General features: G+C 39.3%; 1 protein-coding gene and 1 pseudogene across 2 annotated transcripts in view; both read right to left on the bottom strand.

The window, feature by feature from the left end:
• The window catches only part of RCOR1 (REST corepressor 1), a 117,323-nt gene that overhangs the window by 61,603 nt on the left and 40,519 nt on the right, over nucleotides 1-15,201 (bottom strand). The window lies entirely within an intron of this gene.
• Nucleotides 762-860, bottom strand: LOC138380951 (U2 spliceosomal RNA; annotated as a pseudogene).

The raw sequence follows: 15,201 nt of genomic DNA, 5'->3' as shown, positions 1-15,201 counted from the left end.
GTACACCATAGGCACACTAGTCACCAAACAATTGATTGTTATTATGAAAGCCAGTATTTGGAGTAAGAACAGTAAAAAATCCACCTAAAAATAACTGAACATAACTTCTTTCATGCTTCTGGGCTATAGCTCTCTGCGACATTCACAAACATTTGTCTAGGCGCTAAGTGGCTTGTTCAGGTTGCAGTAACACCTTTACCAAACTTCTGCCTCCAAATCCAAATCCATTCTATAGACAGCAGCAGGAAATACCTCCCCATACTGTCCATGTGATACTATCTCACATCACCTTACAAGAATTACCCCCAAATTCATGCAACTCCAGAAGCTGACTAAAAAGAACTTCACAAATGGTGTCTGCTTAACTTACAACTGACGTGTCTTATCCAAGGTGATACCATGTCAAGGACAAATCTTCAACGCAGGACCCCATCTCTGTTCCAGCCCAGAGTTCTCTTGACCACACCTGATAATATTTACCCCAGATCTTTCTGTTTAATAAATAAGCATACCAGGACGGGCTCCTTTTCCTGCTATCCTGTGGCACTTCGCAGGAATTTCTGGTAAAATAAGGTGAATTTTTTCATTGTTAATGTTACCTGCCACCACAGTAGCCAAAACAAAGATGTAAGATTTTATGAGCCCTAATGATTCTGGTACCTTGATATTTATAAATGCTGACTAGATAAAGATACATTTGTTTTGATAGTGGGGGTGATGTAACTTTCTATTAACAAAACAACTCTACTTGTTCATACACGAATAGCTAATTTCTTTTTTTTTTTTGAAGGACGTATCAGATATTAAACTGATAAGAACAGATACTACACTTGATCTTAGCCAAAACGCCGAGAAGCGATGACGAATAGCTAATTTCAACAATTTATCCAAAAATTTATGGAGAGCCTATGTAAAGAGCTTCTTTTTAAAACATCAAAAAGCCCAATAAGCCAAAAGAAAAAATGGGCAAAGACATTTCCTAGGAAAAGCAGCTTCCTTGTGGAAGAATTTCACATAATTTATACAGATAATCCCCTCTAGGAGATGGAACTTAATTCCCCCCACTTGAGTGTAGGCTGGTCTTAGAAACTTGATTCCAAAGAGTAAGTAAGGATGGGGATGGGGGTGGGGGTGGGGGTAGGGGTGGGGGTGGGGGGGGTGGGGTGGAAGTATATAGCAGAGAAACATGGTAAACATTGCCTTGGCTAGGTAATCAAGATTAACATCACCAGGAATAAGGATAAATAATGATGATAGCACGTACGTCCCCCTCCCTATACACACTCCAATGAGATAAGAGGGGCCAATGCATTTCTGGATTTTTCCCAAAAAATCTATAACTCTTGTCTACTCATGAGAAAAAATTCAAACAAATTGAGGGATATGCTATAAAATACTTGACCAGAACTCCAAATCTCAAGTCATGAATAAAAAGGATAGACTGAGAAACTGTCACAGACCAGAGAAGACTAGGGAGACATGACAATTAAATGCAACATGGTACCCCGGATTGACTGGATTCTAGAACAGAAAGGGGCATTAACAAGAAAACTAGTGAAATCTGAACGTCTGGAGCTTATAATGTACCAGTGTTGATTTCTTGGTTTTGATAAGCATACTATGGTAATGTATTATAAGATGTTAACATGAGTGGAGGCCGGGCGCGGTGGCTCACGCCTGTAATCCTAGCACTCTGGGAGGCCGAGGTGGGTGGATCGTTTGAGCTCAGGAGTTCGAGACCAGCCTGAGCAAGAGCGAGACCCCATCTCTACTAAAAATAGAAAGAAATTATATGGACAGCTAAAAATATATATAGAAAAAATTAGCCGGGCATGGTGGTGCATGCCTGTAGTCCCAGCTACTCGGGAGGCTGAGACAGGAGGATCACTTGAGCTCAGGAGTTTGAGGTTGCTGTGAGCTAGGCTGACGCCACGGCACTCACTCTAGCCTGGGCAACAGAGTGAGACTCCGTCTCAAAAAAAAAAAAAAAACAAAAAACAAAAAAACAAAAAAAAACAAACATGAGTGGAACCTGGTCTGATAATCCAGTGTCCAGGAAAGTGGGGGGGGGGGGGGGGGGGCTGTCAGCAGCCACTGTGTTCCTGAGAAAGTAACACTCTAAAAACTCCTAGAATTAGAAGTCATAAATATAATAAACATTTAAAAACAGAAGACAAACTTTAAATCTGCAGTTTGCAGCTCATTTTTTTTAGAAGAAAGATCACCCATCAGAAAGGAAAAAAAGCTTGCACTTGTTTTAGAGAAGCAATATAATGAGAAACCGCACCGTTTAAATTTTGTCCTTAATTATCAGATCTTGAGGGTAAACAAGTAAAGTGATGTTTAAAATCTCACTAGATAAATAAACCAAAACTTCTAATATCAAAAAGGATAGATAAGACCAGAAATTTTGTTTTATACTCCAGATAGTTTTCCAGGGTGACGACACTCTAATTATATACCAATTATAAAGTTCTTTTCATCTTCAGAAACCATTAACTAATTAATCCTTGTAACACCTGTGTAATATCAATTTTAATTTGAAGCAAAGAAAACTTCATTAGAAAAGTTAATAAATTAGCTCCAAGGGGAAGTAAATCAGTCTTAGATTAGGATTAAAAAACTTGGGTTTTAATGAATCTAACAAAAAACCAGTATGCCTTAAACACAAAGACATGAAGTTACCTAAAAGGATTCGCCAGAAGAATACAGGTGGGAAACCCTAAATCTGACACTATGTACACATCAGCATCCACTGCTGCAATGAGGAACACTTTGCAAAGATATCTTCAAAATTTTTTCAGGTCGGGCGCGGTGGCTCACGCCTGTAATCCTAGCACTCTGGGAGGCCGAGGTGGGCGGATCGTTTGAGCTCAGGAGTTCGAGACCAGGCTGAGCAAGAGCGAGACCCCGTCTCTACTAAAAATAGAAAGAAATTATATGGACAACTAAAAATACATATAGAAAAAATTAGCCGGGCATGGTGGCGCATGCCTGTAGTCCCAGCTACTCGGGAGGCTGAGGCAGAAGGGTCGCTTGAGCCCCAAGAGTTTGAGGTTGCTGTGAGCTAGGCTGACGCCACGGCACTCACTCTAGCCTGGGCAACAAAGTGAGACTCTGTCTCAAAAAAAAAAATTTTTTTTTTCCATAAATTTCTAGTCTGTATGTCTTTTAGCTTTACATGGTCAACCTAAATTATATAAGAGGGGAAAAGTAAGAGTAAACTTCAGAAAATTTCTCTTAAAAGTATCTCAGTAAAATGATTTCAAAGAATGAAGATAATTTGTTTTTACTCAAATGAATGAGTATACTAAGAAACATAAACTCACACAAACTTAATCTAAATTCTGGGATCCGTTGCATTACCTGGTTCACAGATTTTTTTCCTCTTAGTTGACCAGAGTTTATTGTTTTATACATACTACCAGTGGGAGGCAGAGGAGGAACAATTCAAAAGAGAATATTTATTGATCACCTAGTATGTGCTAGATACTATTACAAACATTAGCTGGTGATCCTCACAATTTTCTGAAATAGATACCAAAGCCAGTACTTTAAAAATTAAAAGACTATAAAAACATAGGAAAATGTCATGATAAAGCAAAAAAAGCAAATTATAAAGGGAAAGCCAGTGAGTTTCTTAAGGAAAAATGCCCATGGAGTCATTCAGCTACCTGCCATTCTAAAGTACAATAGGTCAGATACTCGCCAGCATTTAAACATGATCCTTGGAAAGCCAGCGTCAACACATAAAGAAACTACATAAATGGTTGCCTCCATGTAGGGGAAAATGGAAGGCTGGGAATGCAGAAGAAATCTACTTCTCATTGTGTATAACCTTTTTGCATCTTTTAATTTTGTACCATATGCTTGTATTGCCTATCCAAATATTCAATAAAATTTAACTAAAAAAAAAAGTCAACCACGGGGAAAGAGGTCTGGCCAAGACCACCAATTCTAAATTACACAGATCGTACTTCATCATAACCCTCTGCCAGGGAACTGCGGGTCCAACAAACACCCCCGCCCCTAGGTCTCCCAGATCACAAAAAGGGGTATACCACCAGAACCCCATAGCTACTGTGAGGCAATACTCAATTATTAAATGACTAGCTCAAATTAGAACTAAATTTCATCTTTTACCTATTCTTTAGTTTTACTGAAGTACCCAACCGAAAATGAAATCCACATATTATATAGATGGCTATAACCATCATCTAACATGGGCCTTTTAAGAACTACTAAAGACAAACACTATAAAACTCAACAGCTGGTATTTCCAAACAGTTTTTTCTCCACATTCCCCTCAAATCTTGCACACACACCCCTCCCATTTTATGGGCATAGTTATACATTCTAAGTATTCATTATTTATCAGTGGTAATATTCTTGTCAACTAGAAGACAGAAAATGTTAAAACAGGTGGTTGTTATGTATCTATCAAAAAATATCTCAGCTGGGAGGCTAATTCTATGTGATAAAAACAAAATATGCTAGAAAGAAATGCAACTTGGAGATTTTTCACCCAAATTAGAGTCTCAATGAAAGGACACAATAAAATACTTCAATAAAGATGTGGGTGGATGGTACACAATACTTAAAGGGAACTGTTCAGGCCGGGCACGGTGGCTCACACCTGTAATCCTAGCACTCTAGGAGGCTGAGGCAGGAGGATCGTTTGAGCTCAGGAGTTCGAGACCAGCCTGAGCAAGAGTGAGACCCCGTCCCTACTAAAAAAAAAAAAATAGAAAGAAATTAGCTAGACAACTAAAAATATATATATAAAAAAAAATTAGCCGGGCATGGTGGCGCATGTCTGTAGTCCCAGCTACTCGGGAGGCAGTAGGGTTGCTTGAGCCCAGGAGTCTGAGGTTGCTGTGAGCTAGGCTGACGGCACACGGCACTCTAGCCCGGGCAACAGAGTGAGACTCTGTCACCAAAAAAAGGGGGGGGGGAGACTGCTCAGAGGAACAAGCAGATAGGCAAGCTCAATGTGAGGAAGAAACAAACAAAAATAATCACATAAAGAATGCACTGAATGTGAGGACACAAGAATTAGGCATAAGTCTGGGAAATCTAATCACTGCCAAAAGACAAGTAGAGGAGAGGGTGCCCGTAATTCACTTCTCGGCATTTCTTCCACTCAGGTAATTAGACATCGAAGACTCAAGGTATTCACTGTTCAGTCATTCTTTAATGCAGCAAACATTTATTTGGTTTAGTATTAGTATAACAGCCCTGGAATGGAACCCCAGTTCTGCCTAGACTGAAGGAGAGTTCTCTCTAGGCCTCAGTTTCAAAACAAGTCACAAATGTTCGGGCACATACTAGGAGCTTAAAATAATCAGGCCAGACATCAGGAATAGATTCAATTATAAGGACACTTTTTTTTTTTTTTTTTTTTTTTTTTTTTTTTTTTTTGAGACAGAGTCTCACTCTGTTGCCCAGGCTAGAGTGAGTGCCGTGGCATTAGCCTAGCTCACAGCAACCTCAAACTCCTGAGCTCAAGCGATCCTCCTGTCTCAGCCTCCCGAGTAGCTGGGACTACAGGCATGCACCACCATGCCCGGCTAATTTTTTCTATATATATATTTTTAGCTGTCCATATAATTTCTTTCTATTTTTTTTTTTAGTAGAGGTGGGGTCTCGCTCTTGCTCAGGCTGGTCTCGAACTCCTGAGCTCAAACGATCCGCCCACCTCGGCCTCCCAGAGTGCTAGGATTACAGGCGTGAGCCACCGCGCCCGGCCTATAAGGACACTTTTAAGAGACTCAATTACAAGGCTCTCATCTAAAGTAGACCTGGAAATTCCTACTTATTCCAAGCCAACTCAGCATAAAGATCTTCCAGTACAGGTTTCTTTTTATTTAAATGGCCTATTGATAATCAACTTGAGTGACCCTCAGCCACAAGAAATCAGACGTATTCAGCTGTGTATATAACTAGGGAACCCACTGATTTTGCAAATACACGTATTCATATCAATTCACTTCTACTTTAGTTTCTTAAACTATTTTTAAATTCTATACCCCATATTAATAGCAATACTCCAAACTTACTGTCAAATTTTAACAGACTGTAGTCAACAATTTATTGTGCAACAACAATGGTTCCATCAGCTGCTAGTAAATTAGGAGTTAATTTTTAAAATGAGAAGATTCTCAAGATATTTGGATTCTACTGAGTCTATGTCTCATTGCCTAACACAGTGATTATTATTAAGAAGGTAATTAAGCTATTCAATAAAGGGCAAACCATCAAACATTTAAGATTAAGAGCTCTAAAATGAGTCTCACATTGTTAATACATCTCAGAAGGCAGTTTCTAACTCAGCTGTAAAGAATACACATAATATCAATGAGAAGAGAGTACAATAACCCAAATGTTTATTCCTTCATACACAATTGCAGAATAACCAATCTTTTACATGGATATAGAAATTTCAAAAACTATATGGGACTCAGTTTCCTCCATCAGTAAAATGCGGACTGGACTTACCTTCTAGATTTCCTTTAATGGATAAATTAAAAGGCTTATCCCTGACCACAGCTTTGAGGTCAAACCTCCCTTTCCCATGAGCTAAGGGTATCCTATTTTGTTTTGTTTTTTAATGGAGTTGGTGTTGGCCAGGTTTGTAGAATGTGTGTGCTTTTTTCACTTTCTTCCCCCTCCCATCCTTCAAACTTTTAACAATATACTGACTTAAGAAACTAATCTCAGTCACTAACATTACTGATCACTATGATTCTTTAGGCTCTCTCTCCTTTCTTTGCTGCCTTCATACACAGGCTAGATAACCAATCCATTTTCTTGGGGAACACCCTTAAGGGCAATTTCTTCATTAGCCAGATTTTTACTGTAAATGGAACCCATTCTAGCTAGTTTAAGCAACTAAATGGCTCACATTATTTCTAGGAGAGCCAGAAAACCAAATTTAGAGGCCATGCAGCCAGAATACCACCAAAATTATCCCACAAAACTGCTTCAGGGAAATCTTACTGCTGTAGCTGCTGCACTCAACAAGGGCCCTGGACAGTGGACACCAGCACATGCACCTGCTGCCCCTGAAAGCTGGATATCTTTCAGCCACACTTGCCTACTTCATATCACCTGCTTCCCAATCCTAGCCTTCCCCTGGTGCACGGAACAAAAGTCACATGCCTATGACTAAATACAAGGAAAGGTGGGAAAGCACAAAAGCTCCTACCTTGCAGCCTGGACTAGCAAGATGGGAAATTCCCCTTCAAAGATAGGGTGTTCAAGAGGTGCAGGTTTACAGAATCCAAGGAAGAGAAGAGAGAAGAGAAGTGAGGAGAGGAGAAGAAAAGAAAAAAAAGAAAAGAGAAGGAGAAAGAGAAAGAAAAGAGAAAGAGAAAGGAAAAGAAAAGAGAAAGAAAGAGAAAGAAAAAGGAAAAGGAAAAGGAAAAGAAAAAAGGAAGGAAGGAAGGAAGGAAGGAAAAAAGGGGGGGCGGAGGGGAAGGTGCTGGAAGCCAAAAAGCAAACTAGATATCCACAAGTGATACCACACTAGCTGTTTACCTCCTAAGGGCCCCAGGGTATTTTTTTCTCCTCAGTTTATTTCCTGAAATGTTCCCTCAAGTTCAGTGGTATGGCACTCTCTCTCCTTACCCTGCAGGGGGAATCCTTTTCAACTCTGTTAGCTGTTTGTTCTGGTATTTCTAAATATGCTTAAGCTGCTGTTGATTTTTATTTCCAGTTTCAATATTATCAATTCAATATCTTATTCAGAGAAAGAGGATTTGGCTTTCTTATACAAACAACTCCTCTCCTCCTCCAATCACACAATATGCATAATGTGTTTATTTAATCAATATTTTTATTTTCATTGCTTATGACTATGTAAATAGTATTCATAGCTGAATCACTTTGTACATTATTGTTACAAATCCATTCTTGCACAAGTTGTTTTAACTAGAATTAATAACTGTCTTTTTTTGCTTGCTTGGTCTTCTATATAGCTGTCACTAATTCACCTCCAAACTTCCACCAGAAGTATAAATCTTAACATACCAGGTTATCTATCATTTATTTATTTCTTGACATCTCTTTGAAAACCTGTCTTCACTTGCCAATCTGGTCAATACCTGCACAGTCATTATTCCATAGTTTCTTATACACATAGGTGTATAGGTATAGAAATAGATAATAGATACAAGTATACACACAGAGCTATTTACCAGTTCTGCCCACTGAGAGGCCTAGAAGCAATGATATCCTGGCAGCAATGAACACATCTAGTGCCCAGATCTTGGTTTCTATAATACTATGCTCCATTCCAAAGGAGGAATGACTGCTCCTTAGGGGAAAAAGCTGATGCTAGAATGGGGCAGGGAGAATACAAGATAAACGTCAGTTTGATATACCAGAAAGCAAAGAAGCATTCAAACAATGATGAATATTTGTCAAAGTGACACAGGAATCAGCTTGAAGGAGCTACCACTGGCCAAATCTGGAATAATTTGAGCATCAAAGAAAAAAATGACTGAACTGACTGTAACTCTTTGAATAAAATGGGAAACCATGAGTCCATACTGACATAAATAAATGGCAGAGAAACAGAAGCCTCAAACTCTCCTCACAAAATACTTATTACACATTAATTAATAAGTACAAAAAATAATTTTACAATGGAGAACCTTGATAGATACCAAGATACCATCTTAAAATCAAGAGAAAGCAGGGCATGGTGGTACTTACTGCTAAGAAGAACAGAGCATCTCTTCTGTGATGTCCCTGCCCAAAGATGAAAAATTTAAACCTAATCATGAGAAAACATCAGATGAACCCAATGTGGTGGACATTTTATAAAGTAACAAGCTGTATTCTCCAAAAATATTGAAATCATGAAAGACCATCAAGGAAAGACCAAAGAATTAATTCCAGATTGAAGGAAACTAAAGAGACATGACAACTAAAAACAACACACAATCATGGACTGGATTATGGACCTTTTAAAAATTGGGACAAAAGATGAAATTTAAATGGGATTTGTGGACTAGAGGTATTACTATTACAATGTTCTAATTCCCTGATTTTGGTGGTTATACTGTGGTTATAAAGGAAAACGCCTTTCTTGATAGAAAATACACACTGATGTTCAAAAAAAAAGGAGCCTACAATTCAATTATAAAGAGGAAAAAAAACCAATTAGAAATGTGAAAGAATCTAAATAGACATTTCTCCACATGAGCACATGAAAAGATTCTCAACATGATCAGCCATCAGGGAAATGCAAATCAAATCCACAGTAAGATACCACTTCACACTCCCTGGGATGGTTATAATTAAAAAGATGAATAATAACAAGTATTGGCAATGCTAAGTAGAAAACAGAACCCTTGTGCACTGCTGGTGGGAGTGTAAAATGGTGCAACCATGTGGGAAAGAGTTAAAATATGCCCCAGCAATTCCACTCCTTGATACTTCCAAGAAAGATAAAAGTGTATGTCCACATAAGAACTTGTACACAGGGGCCTGGCAGTTTGGTTGGGGTGGCAGGAGTGGAGGACCGGCATGGATATTTCAGGGACTGACTGGCAGAGCACTGCCTTCCAGTAGAAGCTGGTCAGTCATACTGAAGATGCCACGAGGAAAGCTGGTGTTGCCAACAGTAAATCCAGCAAGGATATGGAGAGCCATGTGTTCCCAAAGGCCAAGATCCAGGAAAAATACCATTCTCTCATGGCCAGGCTCATTATCCACTTTCCAGGCATTCAGAACAAGAAACCTCAAGCTTCTGTGTCAGTGTCTAGCCCAAGTCAACATCTGCATCTGGAACCAGAGAGAGAGACAGAGAGAGAGAGAGAGAGAGAGAAGACAAGACCCTTGATAGATGTTTCTACTTCCTTCTGGTCTCTTGCCCTCATAGCTTCTTGAGTTCATTCAGATTTAAGGAAACATACAAATATATATGGACAGTATATATCAATTATCAAGACATAACCAAATGTTTGTTGGTTTCTTATTTCCTCACTCGCGTCCTATACATCTGACATCTTCCTCTCTATTAGATTATTTTCTACTTTGTCAGATTAAATCCTCAAGTAATGTTTCCTAAGAGAAATAAGCCCTATTATTGCAAATATTTTTAAAAACCTGTATACAGGTGTTCACAGCAACATTATTCGTAATAGCTAGAAAGGGGAAACCACACAAATGTCTATCAACTGATGGATGGGTAATTGTGGTGATCTATAAAATGGAATATTATTCAATAATAAAAAGGAATGATGGACTGATCTATACTATAACATGGATAAATCTTCAAAGTATTACACTAAAAGAAAAATGCCAGTCACCAAGGACCACATATTATATGACCTAATTTACATGAAATGTCTAGAATAAGCATATCCAAAGACAGAAAGTAGATTGCTGGCTGCCCAGGGCTGGGGGATTGAGGAAAATGGGAGGTCAATACTATGGGCATGAGGTTTCCCTTAAGAGTGATGAAAACATTCTAAAATAGATGTGATGATGGTTGTACGACTCAGTGAATATACCAAAAGCACAAAATAGTACACTTTATATGGGTGAACTGTATGAATTACATCACAATAAAGCTGTTATTTTTTTAATAGAAAAAGAAAAAACCTTATAGAAAAAATAAAGCATTGTATCTGCAACTTATTTTCAAATGGTCCAGAAAAAAAAAAGTAATGTGTAGGCCGGGCGCGGTGGCTCACGCCTGTAATCCTAGCATTCTGGGAGGCCGAGGTGGGCGGATCGTTTGAGCTCAGGAGTTCGAGACCAGCTTGAGCAAGAGCGAGACCCCACCTCTACTAAAAATAGAAAGAAATAAATTTTTTTAAATTAAAAAAAAAAAAAGAAATAAAAAAAAGAAAAGAAAAAAAAAGTAATGTGTATATAGAAGGAGGAGGAAGAAGTCGTCCTTCCTTTAAAGGGGGGGGAAAAAAAAAGGCCTTACATGTCTAAAAATGCCTGTATCTTCAAACTACAGTAGTAATACTCCTAGAATTTTGAGGGCATGCTCCAAAATCATTTTAATCCATTGTTGTAACTTGATTTTTTTCCCCTCTGGAAGATTTTGGAATCTTCTCTGTGTTCTTAAATCCCCAATCTATTTGTTATTTTATTCATAGTGCTGGGCACTACTCAGTGGGTAGTCCAACCTGGAGACTCATGACCTTTAGTTCTGGAAAATTTCAAAGTATTGATTTAATATTGTTTCCTATAAATTATCTCTTTTCCCTCTTTCTGGAACACCTAATAGTTAAGATGTTATTTCTCCTGGACTATTCCACTAACTCTGAAGTATTGCATTCTGCTTTGTTCTTGTATTCATCATCAAATTTTTTTTTTTAACGACTTTTTTTTTTTTTTTTTTTGAAGACAGACTCTCGCTCTGTCACCCCGGGTAGAGTGCAGTGGCATCATCATAGCTCACTGCAACTTCAAACTCCTGGGCTCAGGAGATCCTCCTGCCTCAGTCTCCCAAGTAGCTGGGACTACAGGCACGCATCTGGCTAATTTTTCTATTTTTAGTAGAGGCCAGGTCTCACTCTTGCTCTGGTGGTCTTGAACTCCTGAGCTCAAGCAATCCTCTCACCTTGGCCTCCCAGAGTGCTACTAGGATTATAGGCGTGAGCCATCACTCCAGGCCATTAAACAAGGTCTCACTATGTTGCCCAGGCTGGTCTGGAACTCCTGGCCTCAAGCAATCCTCCCACCTCAGCCTCTGAGTAGCTGGGATTACAGGTTTGAGTCACCATGCCCAGCTCTATCACTAATTATGCCCTAATTGCTTTGTCTTTCACTCTTGAACATGCCTTCTCTCCTCTCCCATCACAGTATGTGTGTGCGTGTGTGTGTGTGTGTACACACGTGCATTCTACCTTGTAAAAAATGCAAACATCACGATACCTCCCCTTTGGCATGCATCTTCTAGGAAAATAAGGGCATTCTCCTCCATAACCACAGTGCCATTATCACACTTTAAGAAATTTAATATTAATTCATTACCACTTAGTATATAGTCCTTATTCATATTTCCACATTTCCTCCTCCTTTTTAAACAGTATTTTTCAATCCAGGATCGAATCAAGGCTCAGGCATTATGCCTTCTCATTTTCATCTGTCTTTGCCTGCTACATTCTAGAAGATTTCCTTAGTTTTCTAATGAAAAATTTCTCTACTATCCTATTTTCCAAGAACTCATTCTTTTTCTTTGAATAATCGCCTAGTTTATGCCATCTTATTTTTGTGCTATGTATTTTCTTTTAGCTCTTTAAGCTTTTTTGTTTATGAAGTTTGAACTTTTCTTCTGCAAATTGCATTTCCTGTTTCTTCATTCAGTTTTTTTATCTGTTGGTGTTACTGTTAGAGGTTTTCTACATGTGTCTGATAATCCCTGACTGTTCAGTCATAGATAGTTAAGAAGGAAGTACTAAGTAAAAAATAGGCTTTAATTTTATGTACACAGATAAGCTTATTAAATGGCAAGACTTCCCTGCAAGTAATCAGACAGAGATCTAACTGTTTCACTAAGGGTAATGGTAAAGTGTATTTTCTAAGGCTGGTCACCTTATCTTCCACCCCACATGATCTTCTTACACTGTGGCCAACTGACATTCCTGCCTTTAAGAGGTAAGGTCTATGTTCACTCACCTAGAACCTGGGCAAGTTTGTGACTACAGAAGAAACATTATGATTTGGCTTCCAAGATTAAGTCATAAAAGGTGAAAGAGACTCTGGCTGGTTTTCTTGGAGCGTATACCTCTGGACAGAGACACCATCTGAGTAGTCTGAGTGCTGGTGAAGAAGCCCAAACTACTGCACACAGAGAGAGACCACATGGAGACAGCACAGCACAGCCAGCCCCCAGCTGCATGTGCCACCTCAACCACTCCAGGCCCAAGACTCTTTCAGCTCCCCCATCTGACTACAGCCACAGAAACCACCTGAGCCAGAAGATCCAACTAAGCTTCTTACAAATTTCTGACCTACAGAAAACATGAAACTACTTTAAGTCATTAAAATTTTAGGGTCATTTTTCAGGCAGCAAGAGTGAATGGAATAGGCTTTGGCACCTGGAAGTGAGAGGCTATTGCAACAAAAACCCAGAACACGTGGTACTGGCTTTGGAACTGGTGGCAGGTGGAAACTGGAAGGCCTTTAAGAGGCTGTCAGCAAAAATCTGAAGGGTCTCAACAAGGAGACTACCAGTAAAAGTTTAATGGAAAATAAGAAAACTATTACTGTACATTGGAGAAAAGGGTACCCCTGTTATGCAGTTGTGAAAAACGTGGCCTGCAGAAACTTGGAAAACAAGGAATGTACCTAATAAACTCCATGGGCTACCTAAGGAGATTTTCAGGCAGAATACTGAAAATGCCACCCTGCTTCTTCACACTGCCTATGATAAAAATGGGAGAACAGAGAGATGAGCAGGAGAAAACAAACTAAAAATAAAAGAGGCAAGATTTACTGGGTTTGAGATTTACTGGTTTAAGTTGGTATTTATATATATTTAGTTGGTTGTGTAAATAAATAAATAAAACTATTTCTCATCCCTGGCCTCTCAAAAATGGGCAAAATGATTCTTGAAATTAAGAAATGATTCTCAAAATTCTCAGTGGTAAAGATCAAATCCAGACTGTGATTGAAATTTTTTTTAAATCTCAAAAAGATCTAGGAAGGTTCCATATTGACCTTTCAAACAGATCTTAAGAAGTGTTTGAGGCCAGGCGCGGTGGCTCCCGCCTGTAATCCTAACACTCTGGGAGGCCAAGGCAGGCAGATCGTTTGAGCTCAGGAATTCGAGACCAGCCTGAGCAAGACCGAGACCCTTGTCTCTACCAAAAAAAGAGAAAGAAATTATCTGGTCAACTAAAAATTTTCTATTTTTTTTATAGAAAAAAAAAATTAGCCGGGCATGGTGGCACATACCTGTAGTCCCAGCTACTCAGGAGGCTGAGGCAGGAGGATCGCTTGAGCCCAGGAGTTTGAGGTTGCTGTGAGCTAGGCTGATGTCACAGCACTCTAGCCTGGGCAACAGAGTGAGACTCTGTCTCAAAAAAAAAAAGATGTGGGCCGGGCGCGGTGGCTCACGCCTGTAATCCTAGCACTCTGGGAGGCCGAGGCGGGTGGATTGCTCTGAGGTCAGGAGTTCGAGACCCTGTCTCTACTAAAAATAGAAAGAAATTATATGGACAACTAAAAATCTATATAGAAAAAAATTAGCCGGGCATAGTGGCGCATGCCTATGGTCCCAGCTTCTCGGGAGGCTGAGGCAGTAGGATCGCTTAAGCCGAGGAGTCTGAGGTTGCTGTGAGCTAAGCTGATGCCACGGCACTCACTCTAGCCTGGGCAACAAAGTGAGACTCTGTCTCAACAAAAAAAAATAAAAATAAATAATTTAAAAAAAAATGAAAATAAAATAAAATAAATAAATAAAAAGATGTGTTTGAAAGATCCTCTCCATTAAACAATAGAGCTTCTAAGAATACTAAAGCTGGGTGTCCCACAGCAGACACAAAGGGCCCAACCAAGCAAAAGACTTCTTGAGATTTATAAGTGTGGCATTTGTCTAATGGAGTAGATTATAAATTGACACACAAGGAGTGTAACACAGAGAATGGCCTAAAAAAGGGTAAAAATGTTTTCTGCCTCTCAAAACCCTCTCACCCTTTTTGAGAACTAAAACCTACATCCCTGCCTCAGGCCAGCGATCAGGAGGAGCAGGGGAGTGTCTTAGTTCTTTGAACCATGGGAAATGGCTGAAGGGAATTGTCCCAGGAGAGGTCACAAAATTGTGTTAGCCAAAGACGGGATTAATCAGACCCATCCCCTTTAAAAGCTCTGTATTTCGGCTCAGAAGCAGTACGTTGATACTTTGACACAGGAGTCTGCCAACCTCCTCATTTACCAGCAAATTAATAAACTTCTCTTTCCTTCTCCTCAAATCACTTGTCCTTGTTCTTCTGATGTGGCCTTGGGGACAAGTGCCACCCTTTTAAGAACAAGAGCCCACAAAATTTTTAAAGGAATTATATCAGTTTGGACTAAAAGAGACAATAACAGTACAAAATGAAAGAAGGGTTTTGTTCCTCTGAAACTACTATAAAACACAAAGCAAGCTAAGAAAATTACTCAGGTATAATAAAAAGCACCCATTTCTTTTTAACTCAGAAGGTGGAACAAAACTCCAAGAGTCTTGGA

Source organism: Eulemur rufifrons, chromosome 2 (assembly GCF_041146395.1).
Source record: "Eulemur rufifrons isolate Redbay chromosome 2, OSU_ERuf_1, whole genome shotgun sequence".
Lineage (NCBI taxonomy): Eukaryota > Metazoa > Chordata > Mammalia > Primates > Lemuridae > Eulemur > Eulemur rufifrons.
The sequence above is the reverse complement of the archived record's forward strand: the minus strand, read 5'-3'. Positions and strand labels throughout refer to the sequence as shown.